Source organism: Mchenga conophoros, linkage group LG3, assembly GCF_057382185.1.
Source record: "Mchenga conophoros isolate Kocher_MC1m ecotype Shallow Benthic linkage group LG3, M_conophoros_male_GT1.1, whole genome shotgun sequence".
Taxonomy (NCBI): domain Eukaryota; kingdom Metazoa; phylum Chordata; class Actinopteri; order Cichliformes; family Cichlidae; genus Mchenga; species Mchenga conophoros.
The window spans coordinates 36672630-36686481 of record NC_140528.1 but is presented as its reverse complement, the minus strand read 5'-3'; the positions used below and the strand labels follow the sequence as shown (position 1 = coordinate 36686481).

At 42.7% G+C, this 13852-nt stretch overlaps 1 protein-coding gene and 1 pseudogene across 1 annotated transcript in view; both read left to right on the top strand.

The window, feature by feature from the left end:
• The window catches only part of LOC146578426 (T-cell surface protein tactile-like), a 553052-nt gene that overhangs the window by 179926 nt on the left and 359274 nt on the right, over positions 1 to 13852 (top strand). The window lies entirely within an intron of this gene.
• Positions 8826 to 10045, top strand: LOC146578458 (P2Y purinoceptor 14-like; annotated as a pseudogene).

Genomic DNA, 13852 nt, shown 5'->3' with positions numbered 1-13852 from the left:
TGCAGTGTAGAACTGCATCATCGTCCGTGTTGGCAGGTTGAATTTCTTCAGCTGCCTCAGCAAGTACATCCTCTGCTGGGCTTTCTTAATGACGGAGGTGATGGTGGGCTCCCACTTCAGGTCCTGGGTGATGGTGGTACCCAGGAAGCGGAATGAGTCCACAGAGGTGATGGGGGTGTCAGTCAGGATGATGGGGGGAGTGGGGCTGTGTGCTTCCTGAAGTCCACAATAATCTCCACTGTCTTCTGGGCATTCAGCACCAGGTTGTTGTGGCTGCACCAGGACACCAGACGTTCAACCTCCCTCCTGTAGGCAGACTCATCCCCGTCCGAGATGAGTCCAATAACGGTGGTGTCATCTGCAAACTTGATTAGCTTGACAGACTGGTGGGTGGAGGTGCAGCAGTTGGTGTACAGGGAGAAGAGCAGAGGAGAAAGAACACAGCCCTGAGGGGAGCCGGTGCTGATGGTCCGGGAGTCCGAGACATTCTTTCCCAGCCTCACGTGCTGCTTCCTGTCCGTCAGGAAGTCAGTGATCCACCGGCAGATGGGATCAGGCACATTCATCTGGGAAAGCTTGCCTTGGAGATGGTCTGGAAGTGCACTTTTCAAGTGCACTTTAAGGTTTGTGGGATTTTTTTCCCTTTAGAAATGTCCCTCATAATTTGTCTCTTTCCACTACAAGACACTTGCTTTATCCAAAACACAGTCATATTCAAAGTAATCCCAAATTGGACTCTGGCGCTTCCTCCCGACTTTTCCTGACATGATTCTGCGCGTGGACGGAGCAGCAACACAGACGACTCGACTAACGTACTGCCACCTGCTGGCATAATGAGACACAGCAAGAAATAAATCTGGAAACTAAACTTCATTTTCACCTTTGACTATTGTATGACACACACACATCAATGAAAACTAAACACATTTTTGCTATAAATTCAGTTAATTTTAGTTAGTTTTGTGAACACTCATTACAGTTTTAGTTAGTTTTCCTTTTTTGTTTTTATTTTTATTTCCGTTAACGAAAATGTTTTTTCACTTCTAGTTTTCGTTATTTCGTTAGTTTTCGTTAACGATAATAACCTTGACAGTGACACTGTAAAATTGAGAGGACATAACCACCCAAGTTGCCTTTTCTTTTCAATGAAAACTGGAGAATCACAGGTGAGTATTGATGGTTGCATATCTTCAAATATCTTGTACTTCTGCTAAATTCATCTATTCAGCTCATCTATTCAATTCAACTATTTCAGCTCCTGATATGGGGAAATGTAACAGTAAATGTTTTCAGGTAAATGCCCTCCTTGATTATCCACTCCAGGAGGGGGCCTAACAGTACATCTTTCACTATCTTACAATGCTGTGATTGCAGCCATTCCCCAACTCTCTGGGAATTGTACTCATGGCCATTAACCAGTGGGCTTTGATCAGTGGTTGTTGATCAATAGTCATGACAATTTGGACATTAATGATCAAGGAACTGACCTTAGAGCCCATTGCTTATTCAGTAATGGTAGTCTCAGTCATTATGCAAATGTACTGTTTATAAGGTTGGAGAAACCTGCAGTCACCTGTAGAGATGGGTATCGAAACCCGGTTCTTGCTGAGAACCGGTTCCCACTGTTTCAATTACTTGGAATCGTTTGCCATTTCTGCAAACGATTCCCTTATCGATTCCAGTCGCCCCGAATGACGTCACCACGTTGCGGAGCGTCATGTACCTGACAGGAAAGATGGCGGCTCAAACGCTCAAAAGTTTGATTATACTTTACGAGAACGGATGACAAGAGGGCAACTTGCAATACTTGCAAAGTAGATATTTCATTTATTGGAGGAAACACTACGAATATGCAAAAGCATTTGCTCACAAAACATGTGATGACCTTAAATGAATGTCGTGTTTTTAATTCCGCTCCGGACTCGTGAATCTCAACAGCAGCAGCGGTAACGTTTGCACGTCCTCTCCTGTTAATGTGGCAGGTAAATAATCAACTAACAGTGCATATTATGTTAGCACGATCTGCCTTATTACAAAACCTGCCATTACTGTGCATTTAGTGACCATGATGAGAGAGACAGAGTCTGGCTGGCTCAGATGCTGGCAGTTCTCGCTGCAGTCTACCGGTAGCGTCTCCTTTCAGGCCAGGATAGACGAATGTCACCGAGCAGTGACTAAGTTTGTGGTCAAAGGCTTGCACCCATTTGCCACAACAGATGTCCCCCTGATTTTCGATAAGTGAATGTGTTTAATTGTAGGCAGGGACATTACTGGATGTTCTGGTGTAATTGCTACAGAATAATTTATGTTATACTTTGTTATTGCTACAGAAGAATATTTATTTTATTATTTTACATTTACAATTTTTTTTCCTGGGGACCCTGTGACACCCCATTGAAGAGCCGTAGGCTGTGGATCTCTTAAGATCTCACTGCTGGGTTTGCAAGGCCATGTTACTCCTAAATTTATATCTTGTTCAAAGAGAAGATATAAAACAAAGTTCTAAGATAATCGACCTTAGTATTCTCCTTTTTTAAAAAGAATCGATAAAGAATCGAAACGTTAAACAGAATTGAAAATAGAATCGGAATCGTGAAAATCTTATCAATACCCATCCCTAGTCACCCGAGACTGAAGAAGTCACTTGGAAGAGTTATGAAACTTTTCTCCCACTGAAAATGCTGCGTTCAGATGAACACAATCAACCTTTTGGGATCTACTTACCTGCATGACTGAGTATGCATCAAGACATCTTGTTTAGGATTTTATTACCATATTTTTCTGACCATAAGCAGCACCGTCGATGAATGGGTCTGCTTTCATCAAGGCTTATTAACCTCCTAGGACATGCTGTCCACATATGTGGACATCACATTTTGGGTGGTCTATACCAAAATACTAAATTTTGCTCTACAAGGGAAACAAAACAGTCAGTCAGTCAAACTTTACTCAACTCATTCTTCTTGCTTCTTGCTTCCTCCCCTTCTGTACCATTGATTCATTAATGTTGAACTCTCTCACAGCTGCTCTATTCCCATGTAGTGGCATCTTCACTGTGTTTATGTTTGCTAGTGATTGTCATGGTCCTGGGTCGAGCGACCCAGTGTTTGAGTTTATGCATCTTTTGTATTTATTTGTGCCTTAGCTTAGTTCACCTAGTTAATTTCTAGATTACTGTGTAGTCCTGTTTCTTAGTTGTTTATGTCATCTCCCCCTGTACTAAGTCTCCCTGGTTCATGCGTCATGTCTGTGTGGTTATGTTTGGTTCATGTCTAGTCTCCATGTTTCCTGTTTTACTTTGAAAGTCTGTATTCAATGTCAGTATATGTAGTTTTCACTCTCCCTGTCCTGTCATTAGGTTCATGTGTATCAGCTGTTCCCCCTCATGTGTCTCCACTTCCCCATATCACCTCATGTGTGTATTTAGTCCTCAGTCTTGCTGTGTTCAGTGTCGCGTCGTCTGTGTTATCTCCCCTACCCCTCGTCATAGTTTCCCAGCCATAGTTTGTATTTTGTTTAGTCATAGTCTAAATCTCAGTAGAGTCATAGTTTCCCAGTCTATGTTCAGGTCTTCCCTCAATTACTTGGTTGTTTTCTTCCATGAGTTTTTGGCCCTAAATAAAGGCTCGCCTTTTGTTAAGTCCAGTTTTGTGTCCTCACCTCTGTTTGCTCTTGGGTCCTCTACTCACTCCACACGGTCCGCCCCGGCGGTCCATGACAGTGATCACGTAGCACATCATTATATACCAGCTAGTCCAACTTCAGTAACCCTACAAACGTCACAGCTGATTATCCATCCATTCGCTTCTGCTTATCCTTTTCAGGGTCGCAGGGGGTGCTGGAGCCTATCCCAGCTGTCATAGGGCGAGAGGTGGGGTTGACCCTGGACAGGTCGCCAGTCTGTTGCAGGGCTAATGTCACGGGGTGGAAAGGGACAAGTTATCCAAGTTTTTTTTACTGTGCATGTTTTTGTTGTGTTTTATCTTTTTAATGTTTTAATATTGTACATTGGGTTATTTTTATGAGTTTTACTGCATGTTTTAATGGTATTTATTTGGTGACTTGTCCTGGAAAGACTCCGCCCCTACCTGATAATAAACTGATCACACCTGCGAGAGATCCCAGAGAGGCCAATAAGAGGGCCTGACAGACCACAGGAAGGAGTTCGACCGAGAGGCAAGAGAGGACCGAAGCATGAAGGCACCCATGAGTGTCACGGGAACCCACGAGAGCCTGGAGTGACACGGAGGCTTAGGAGATGAGGCCTGACGTGAGGCTTCAGGGTGAAGTCACAGAGGCGTGACACATGGCGTGGGACATGAGGCCTGACATGAGGTTTGAGAGCGACACGAAAAGAGTGACACATAAGACCGGTTGGTGCTTGGCGTTCCGGGGAGAGGATACAGCACCAGCGACTAGGGACGCGGAGCGAACAGTCGGACGGCAGTAGTAACAAGAGCCCAGCTTGTGCACTGCGGGAGAGCAGAGGCGGCGAGACAGCTGGTGCCGATTTGCAGTTTTAAAGAAGCGGCGGGCGGAGTTGAGAGCTCTGCCCACCCGGGGTAAGTCTTCAACTTATCCCCTTTTTACGAATGAAAACTGCCTGAAAAGACTAGTGACTGCCGCTCCCTCCCTTTCTTCAGCGTACCAGGACGCGGAATGCGGGGAGGAAGGCGAGGACTCCGCTGGGTTTCCCTTTTACACCACTTCGCTGGATTTCTTAGCTCTTTGTGACTCTTATACCGTGGCGGATGCCACTGGACTTTTAATGTTGTGTTTTATTGATTTTTATTGTGTTACCCCTTGGCCAGGGTTGTTTTAATTAAATATAATAAATTATATTTTAATTATACAGTTTTTAATGTGTGCTTTCCCTTGGCGGCTCCACTGCTCAATCCGGTTGGAGGAAGATTTTCTTCCTTCACACAAAACCCACTGTGGAAGTAAAACCAGCCTTCCGCTCCGTTACACTAACACATAGAGACAGACAACCATTCGCGCTCACATTCACTCACAGATCCACACCTATGGGCAATTTGTATTAATCAATTAACCTATCCCCACAAGCTGCATGTCTTTGGACGGTGGGAGGAAGCCAGAGTACCCGGAGAGAACCCACGCAAACACGGGGAGAACATGCAAACTCCACACAGAAAGACCCCGGCCTGATGGTGAAAACGAATTAAGGACCTTCTTGCTGTGCAGCAACGGTGCTAACCACCGTGCTGCCCACAGCTGTTTAGCTTTCTGTATTTATTTATGTTGGTTTATTTAAGTGATAGCAGAGCTGTACGTTTGCATGTTTTCAGAAATCTCTCATCCAGAACATGGTATATTATCTTTAGATGGAAGCTGGCGAGCTAACTTCCTGCTAACTTCTAATCCTTGTGGGCTAGAGATGTGTGTTTCTTAAAAACTTACTGCTCTCAGAGTCTCGAGCTGCTGACCGTTAAAGTCAGGCCTTTTTACCTCCCGAGGGAGTTCAGCTCAGTTCTCCTCTCAGCTGTTTACATTCCCCCACACGCTGATAAAGCTACTGCTATGGACAAACTGTATGACATCATTACTGGACTTGAAAACAAAAATCCAGAAGCTGCCTTTATTGTGCTGGGAGACTTCAACAGAGCCAACATGAAGAAGGTTCTCCCCAAATACTATCAGCACATCTCCTTCCCCACAAGATGTGATCAAACATTGGACCACTGTTACACTCCATTCAAAGAGTGCTACAAACCCCTCCCCCGCCCAGCTTTTGGTAAGGCAGACCATTGTTCCATACTGCTGCTGGCTGCATACAGACAAAGACTGAAACAGGAAAAACCAGCTTCCAGGGTTATTTACAAATGGGACAGTGAGGCTGAGGAGGTCCTGCAGGACTGCTTTGACACAACTGACTGGCAGATATTTGTGCATGCAGCTGATGGCAACATCAATGAACTCACAGACTCTGTCATTGGATTTATTGGAAAGTGCATGGATGATACCATCACAAAAACCACTGTCCGCATATATCCAAATCAGAAACCCTGGGTAAATAAAGATGTTCGCGCCAAGCTAAAAGTGCGGACCTCTGCCTTTAACTCCGGGGATGCTGATGCATATAAAGCAGCCAGGTACGACCTCCGAAAGTCCATAAAAAAGGCCAGAAAGGACTACTGGGACAAAATGGAGTCCAGCTTTGACACCAGGCGACTGTGGAATGGACTGCGCTGCATCACTGACTACAAGAAGGTCAACACAGTCAGTGTTCAGCCCACTGCATCTCTTGCAGACGAGCTTAACAACTTCTATGCTCGTTTTGATGCAGACAACAGAGAGCAGATCCTCTACCCTCAGGAGGTCAGTGAGGCTGCAACTCTAACTCTGAAAACAGAAGCTGTGAGATAGACCTTTAAAAAGGTAAATCCTCACAAAGCTCCAGGACCAGACGGCATCCCAGGCCGGCTACTCAGAGTGCGTGCAGACGAGCTGGCAGAGGTGTTCACCAACATCTTCAACCTCTCCCTGAGGCAGTCAGTGGTCCCCACGTCCCTCAAAGCATCCACCATCATTCCCGTTCCCAAAAAATCAGTGGTCTCCTGTCTGAATGACTACCTTCCTGTTGCACTGACATCCGTCATCATGAAGTGCCTGGAGCGGCTGGTCAAAGGTCATATCTGCTCCTCCCTCCCTGACATACTGGACCCTCTTCAGTTTGCCTATCGGACAAACAGAGCCACAGAGGATGCCATCGCCCTGGCAACGCACACCACCCTCACTCACCTGGAGAAAGGGAATGCATATGCAACGATGCTCTTCATCGACTACAGCTCGGCATTTAACACCATCATCCCCTCAAAACTTGCCACGAAGCTCGTCGACCTTGGGCTGGGAACACCGATCTGCAGATGGATTCTAAACTTCCTCACAAACAGGCCCCAGGTGGTGAGAGTTGGTAAGCACACCTCCTCATCACTCATCCTAAACACAGGTACGCCACAGGGTTGTGTGCTTAGCCCCCTCCTATATTCCCTGTTCACACACGACTGTGTTGCTAAACAAGAGTCCAACATCATCATCAAGTTTGCGGATAACACAACCATCATAGGCCTCACTACAGACAATGATGAGACGGCCTATAGAGAGGAGGTGATGGCGCTGTATGAGTGGCGCCTGGAAAATAACCTGACTCTCAACATCAGCAAAACTAGAGAGATGATAGTGGACTACCGGAAACGACCAGTCAGAGAACACCAGCCCATCCACATCAACGGTGTCAAGGTCGAAAGGGTCAGCAGCTTCAAGTTCCTTGGAGTCAACATCACTGAGGACTTCTCCTGGACCCTTCACACAGACACTGCTATCAGGAAAGCTCGCCAGCGGCTTTACTTCCTGAGGAGGCTGAGGAAGTTTAGCATGAACGCCAACGTCACCTCAAATTTTTACAGGTGTGCAATTGAGAGCTTGCTGACGAGCTGCATCACAGTTTGGTACGGAAGCTGCTCTGCCAGCAGCCGTAAATCACTACAGAGGGTGGTGAAGGCAGCAGAGCACATCACTGGCACGAGGCTTCCTGCCATTCAGGACATTTATCTCTAGCGATGCCTCCGTAAAGCACACAGCATCATCAAGGACCAGAGCCACCCAGCACATCAGCTGTTCTCCTTGTTACCATCTGGCAGACGTTACAGGAGCCTGTCTGCTCGGACTACAAGACTCAAGAACAGTTTTTACCACCAAACCATACGACACCTCAACCACAACAGTTACACACACACAACACAGCCCTCAGAAGCTACCCTGCAGCGTCACAAGTACTCTGTTTAATCTGCACTGGTCACTCCACTTTATTGTTATTGATATTTATATTTAAAAGTGCAATACTGTAATTTTCTGCTGCTCATTCCTGTGCAATATCCCATCTGCCCTCCTGTCATATTTCTTTTAAAGATTTTCTTATTTAATCACTAGTGTACATATATTTATATTTATAGATACATATATATATATTTAGTCATCTTTTCTCTTTTACTATGTCTCTCTAATATTTTGCTCCTTACTATTTTTCTATTTTCTTTATTATTTTATTTTATTTTATTATATTTTCTCCTACTGTATCATGCTGCTGAGTGACTGCTGCTCGTCAAACACATTTCATTGCAATGTCGACCCTGTGCTAACTTGCATATGACAAATAAAACTGAAAACGAAAACGAAATGTAATAAATTTTGTCTTCATGGATGCCTGGATGTTAAACTTAATTGTTGCACCTGGTAAAGCAGCAAAGCTGATCATTTTATTAAAGATAAAAGAATTTAGACAGTTTTTAACTCTCAGTCATGCTGCAGCATTTGTTTGACTTTAAGAGCTGAAGTGAACGGAGTTTTGGATTACTCCGCGAGGCTCCTGACTACTGTAGCTGTGACAATCCATCAAGCGTTGCATCTTCGTAGTTTACCAAAGTCATACTAAAACATTTTTGACAGATTTTTGAGCGCTGTGTACCACATAAAATTGGTCCGAGGTCTGTAGGCGCAACCAGAATTCATACAAAAGGCGCACCGGATTATAAGGCACACTGTCAATCTTTGAGAAAATTAAAGGATTTTAAGTGCACCTTATAGTGTGGAAAATATGCATTATATACAGCACAGCTTTAATCTCCATGCTCTTTCACTTTTGGATTAACTGAAAGCTTTCTGAGTGTTTAGAAAACCGTGAAAATGATGAAATATAATAACTATCCCCAAACACATGCATCAACTTCGATCAGATGAAAGATGGCAGCTCTTCTTAACGTGTGAAGTTTCTCTGTGAATTGTATTTATTTTTCAGCTACGGAAGCATGGTTGACCCAACAAATATGACTTCATCTGTTAACCAGACCTGTGATCTGGTTGTTCCATCAGTCAACCCTTTTTTTATGATGGTCTACAGTTTGGTGTTTCTGGTAAGTTTATAATTTTCCGATTGTGCCCTGTTAAAAATTGGTTTAAAGTTCTATGTGCATATATCAATGTCCTCTCTGTCTGTCTTTTTTCCCTTCAGGTGGGTTTAATCCTGAATGGCATCATCATGAGATTTTACTTTCACCAAGCTCGACAGCAGGTATCGAACAGCTTGATGGTCTAGAACCTGACAGCTGCTGACTTCCTCCTATGCCTCGCTCTGCCACTGCGAATAATCCACTATGGCTGCAGTTCTGGCATTGTTCACAGATACTACTGCAGCTTTGGAGCTTCTGCCCTGTATCTAAACATTTACGCCAGCATCATATTCATGGGGTACATCGCTGCCAACAGGTAAGGAACCTTTACTGAGGTCAGACTCAGTTTAATGGCTGAACTGCAAATTCTGTACTCCTGCCTAAAACATCGGCAACTTTTTTGATCTTAATAGTAAAAAAAAAAATGCACCACTTTTACTAATGATTGAAAGTGTAACTGCCTCCTTTCACTTCTCTCTGCAGATATCTGAAGATTGTTCCTCCTTCAGGATCCTGCAGACAGTACAAACTGCCCACATCGTCTCCACAGTCACCTGGGTTTTTCTCCTGACTCCAACAATCACCTACAACATTATGTTTTTCATCACTCACAAACCTCTGACCTCTGACTCTGGCTACTGTGAGTCTCTCTTCAGTACATCATTCAGCGTCCTTCATAAAACATTTCATACCAGTTGCACCATCATCTTCCTTGTGGTCTTCATATCCCCGGTCTTCTTCTACTACAGCACCTCCCGCAGGGTGTTGCAGGCACAGCAGAGTCAGCTGGCCTCCTCCTGTGCTGACAAGCTTTTTGAAGTCTCGCAGGAACATATTGGTGCTGGTCAGCATCTTCTGTCTTTGTTTCGTGCCCTATCACTTGGTTTGTCTTCCCTATACACTTCTGTGGACCAGCTGCTCTGTACGTCGGGTATTGTACTACTTGAAGGAAGTGACCACCCATGATATCAGTTTCAAATGTCTGCCTGGACCCTCTTGTTTACTTTTTCATCTGTAAGACTTTTCGGGAGCAGGTGAAAAAGATGTCCAGGAGAGTCAAAAAGTCCAACATTTTATAAAATGAAGAAATTTGCATTTGTATTGTGTTGCTGTTGCTGCTTTCAGCTATTAGACATGTGGCTGATTTAGCATAGAATAAAATGACATATATTTTATAAATAAAGTTTCATTTGAGCTCAGAGATTGATGTGAGGCTACAGTCAGCACAAGTGCACTAAACATAGGCAGTAGCTTTAAAATGAATAAACAGAACCAATGTACGTTTAAATTTATACAAACAATGCAGTGTTAAATGTACAAAATCATCTCCACCACAGGCACAACCTGAATGGACCTGAGCTCCATCGTGGGATAACAGGGCATGCCCACAGATCAGAACAGCACAGGTAAAGATGTAACTAGTTCTGGGGGAGGCTCTGCAAACAGCAGAGGTCTTCATCAGTAGAGGAGTGACATTCAGGCCATTGTCATAGCCCGGTAAACAACTGAACTCCGTATATCTTTAATCTTATGATGGCTCCTGAAGCTATGGTCCTGTCGGTTGATCAGCTGGCCTTGCTGCAAAGCTGTGTCATCAGTTGCTGATCATTACAATCCTTCCAACTCTCAGTAGCTGCAAACGAAAGCTCATGAGCACAAACAAAAACCACCTCACACCTGACTTGGTGCTCAGTGACTACGCATGCAATCGTGAACACAGCCATACGGGAAAATTGTTAAGTAATAGACCAAATTATGATAATGTGCTCCATGAGACGCATTTTGAAAAAACGATGATATAGTTGATTAAAAACAATCATGCTGTCCCTGCTGTTCTGGAGGCCAAGCAACACTCTATGGGTGGTGGCCCTGCTTTCTGCACAGAAATGTGCACACACTTAAAGCACACACAGAGAGTACTTGCTGTTTCTTCTGTCTACCTCTGTTCTGCCTTTCGTCTCTGTTTTAATGTTGTCACTTGTCTATTAACTGGAAAAAACAATGAGAATTTATCGAGACTTAATAAACAGTAAGTAAGTAAATATTATTTATTTTGGATTATTTCAGCTAATTGGAAGAAAGGTGACATGTTATATTTTTGTCTTATTGTTAATTAATTTGCAAGAATTGAAAACTAACTTTTTCACTTGGTAATATTTTCGAAGTGAAAATGAATCAATTCAGGAATGAGGCTGCAACATGACAAAACGTGGAGCAAGTGAAGCGCTGTGAACACCATCCAGATGCACTGTGAGAACTGAACCTCTCTACTGCAGGCGTGACTTCGTTTTAACCTTCTTCTTTCCACTTCAGTCTAACATGTAGCGTAAACAATCACACATTTATATTGCATTTACTTTCTTTCAGTTGTTTTTTCCAAATCCTGGAGCTGATAAATGATCACCTTGTTGTTCTTTACTGTTTGTATGAGAGTAAAATGAGCGTTGTTCTTTGCGACCTGGATTGTGTCGTTAATCTGTGTCACACAGACTGACTTTAACTCTGCAGTCATTGCGTCCTGTTTCTGATGCGACTACAGGTTCTCAAGTTTTATTGCAGGGCTGTTACCTTTAACACACACACACACACACACACACACACACACACACACACACACACTAAATTCATTCAGTATTTTACCGTATTTAATAAAGGTTTATTTAAAACTCACAGCATTTAAATGTTAGATTTCACTTTTGTGAACTTTAATTTGCTTTTCTTGTCTAACGCTGAGCTGCTTCCTCCCAAAACTCAGGTGCAGCTTCTAGTTTAGTTCTCATCAGAATGTTCAGTGAGTTCATGAATTCAATCACTCTCTACTGCTTATTTGACACTTGTTTAGATTCAATTTTTTAAAATAGATTTCTGTATTTCACAGTGTATTTTAAAAACACGAACAGTTTTTATGGTTTTGTATGTTTGAGTGAAACCACAGCAGCTACTTCCTCCTCCTGTTTCCTTTTTTTTTTTTTTTTTTTTTTTTTTTTTTTAAATGACATCAGAAACAGCAGTATGCGACATTACGTGATGGCAGAGCTTCAGTTCATCCTTTGTCATTTTTTTTTTTTTTTTTTTTTTTTTTTTTTAATAAATAGGACAGGGGGAATGAATGAGAGAGAGAGGGGGAGAGAAAGAAAGAAAACCAAAGAGGAGAAGAGACGGTGAGAAGGGGGGGGAAGAGAGAGAAAAAAAAAAAAAGAACTCCTGGGTCACCTGTATGGAGAAAAAAACAAACAAACAATCACAATCACTCTCTACTGCTTATTTGACACTTGTTTAGATTCAATTTTTTAAAATAGATTTCTGTATTTCACAGTGTATTTTAAAAACACGAACAGTTTTTATGGTTTTGTATGTTTGAGTGAAACCACAGCAGCTACTTCCTCCTCCTGTTTCCACTGAAGTGATGTCTGAATCAGTGACATTTCTCAGCACAGAGGTGATAAGAGCGTACATGATGTACCAACGGAAAGATGACACAGTGTTGCTGGAAACTGCTGACAGGTTGAAAAGAATACTTTTCATGATGCTTCATGAATAAGAACTGTCTTCTTTTAATGTACATTGTACAATAACACTACTGCTACCACCTCTTTTTTAGTGACACCGAGACATTAAACTTTAATGCAATATTTTGGAGAACATTGACACTGAGAATCTTATTGGAGCTGAAAGAATTTGGACCATTTTCACTCAGTCATGGTGGCTCCATGTCAGCTGGAAACTTAGGACTGCCTGCACTTGGGCCCTGAATGACATTCAGCACTTTATGATCGTATCCAGTGTTTTATTCATTTAGAAGAAACAAACAAACAACAACCAAACAAACTAAGCTAATCTAAAAAAAATATAATCTATAACAGCCAAGCACAGAAATGACCAGCAATAACACTACATGTATTCAGTAACGAGAGCTTCATCAAATCATCACGCTAAAAATAGATCTTTAAAAAAAGCGTGTCATCTTTAGTGAACTGAAACGCAATGAAGTAGAATCTGTGGATTTCTGCTGAAATTTTATGATTTATGAATTATACGTTAATGTTGCCAACACAGGAAGTGTATTGAAAGTCTGAAACCTCGGACTGTCATGAAGGAGGCCAGTCCAGAGACTTCCCGTTTTCTGCTGCCGTTTTGATTCGCTTTCGTTTAAATGAAGAACTGGGATTTTGAGAATATGTCTTTTATAGTGTTAGTTTCACCACCTGTAGGATCATAGAGCAAATCCAGGTGGAATCGCTGGTCTGACTGGACTCAATACTGTGGTGAGTAAAAGAGACAACAAGAAGTCTGCTTGGACTTTTGTGTTGGGAAAGTTTCATCATTATTATTGTTTTTTTTCATAGTTTAGTCCTCAGAAGAGGAACCAATTTGTGGGAAGGAAAAAATCCACTGTGGTAGGAGGTATAGAGGAGGTGACGTTCACTGTTTAAATTGGATTAGCGGAGTTGAAAGGATATTTATTATTTTCCGGTTTTCTTGAGACCCTGTGGTTTTGGTGAAATTTGAAATATTTTTTGAATGTATGAGTTTATTTGATGCTCAGGATGTTTACAATTTCCTTTTAATTGCATTCTTCATGCAGTCTTCCATGGCAGTAGAGAGTAGGGATGGGTAACCAGATCGAAAAGCAGCGCACATTTCGGTGCTTGATTTCGGTGCTTTTTTTTTCCTGAGATGCCATACACTTTGGATTCAATCACGATTCAATCACGTTACCTTTCAAAGGATAGTCGGCGGGCCCAGGTACGCACGTTCTTTTAGAGCAGAGCTACAGATTAAAAATGCCCAAGGCGAAGCGAAGTCTGGCTGTACTTCACAGCAAAAGATGCAAACTCAACTGCCTGCAAGAAGTGCTTTAAGGTGATACTGTGCAAAGGAGGTAA